Here is a 589-nt window from a genome sequence, read left to right as displayed (position 1 = left end):
CTAAGCACCAGAGTTGGGCAAAAATTATTCGATTGACAAAAGACGAATACTTGTTATTCAAAGTTTGTATTCGATTGACGAGTGACGAATAAATTTGTATTCGAATAAAAATACGACTAAACAATCCGAATACTATTTTATTCGAATATTTAAAATACTATTTCAATCGAATAAAAAAATAATCGAATGAAAAATTAGTCGAATACATATTATTCGAATAACAATTTTTTTTTTTAAATTCACTTATTTTTTTGCCACCTTCAATTTCTTATGAATGAAGGTCCCATTTCACATATTTAGACAAGTACTAAAATGCTATCGATTTTAATATCGTGTATAGATTTATTTTTACTTTTCTGATTTCTAACATGTTAGGATCCCGTTATACGTTTTGAGGAATGCAGAATATAAAAATGATATAGATTTTGTGATCGCTTATCGATTTATATGAACTTTTCTGATTCCTAACATGTTAGGGTCTCTTTATATGTTTCAATATATGGCAAAAATGAAAATGCTATTGATTTTATGATCAGGAAAGTTAAAATAAATCTGTACGTGATCTTAAAATCGATAGCATTTTCATATT

The sequence above is a fragment of the Halyomorpha halys genome, unplaced genomic scaffold (assembly GCF_000696795.3).
Source record: "Halyomorpha halys isolate HHAL.00 unplaced genomic scaffold, Hhal_1.1 Scaffold669.1, whole genome shotgun sequence".
NCBI lineage: Eukaryota > Metazoa > Arthropoda > Insecta > Hemiptera > Pentatomidae > Halyomorpha > Halyomorpha halys.
The sequence above is the reverse complement of the archived record's forward strand: the minus strand, read 5'-3'. Positions refer to the sequence as shown.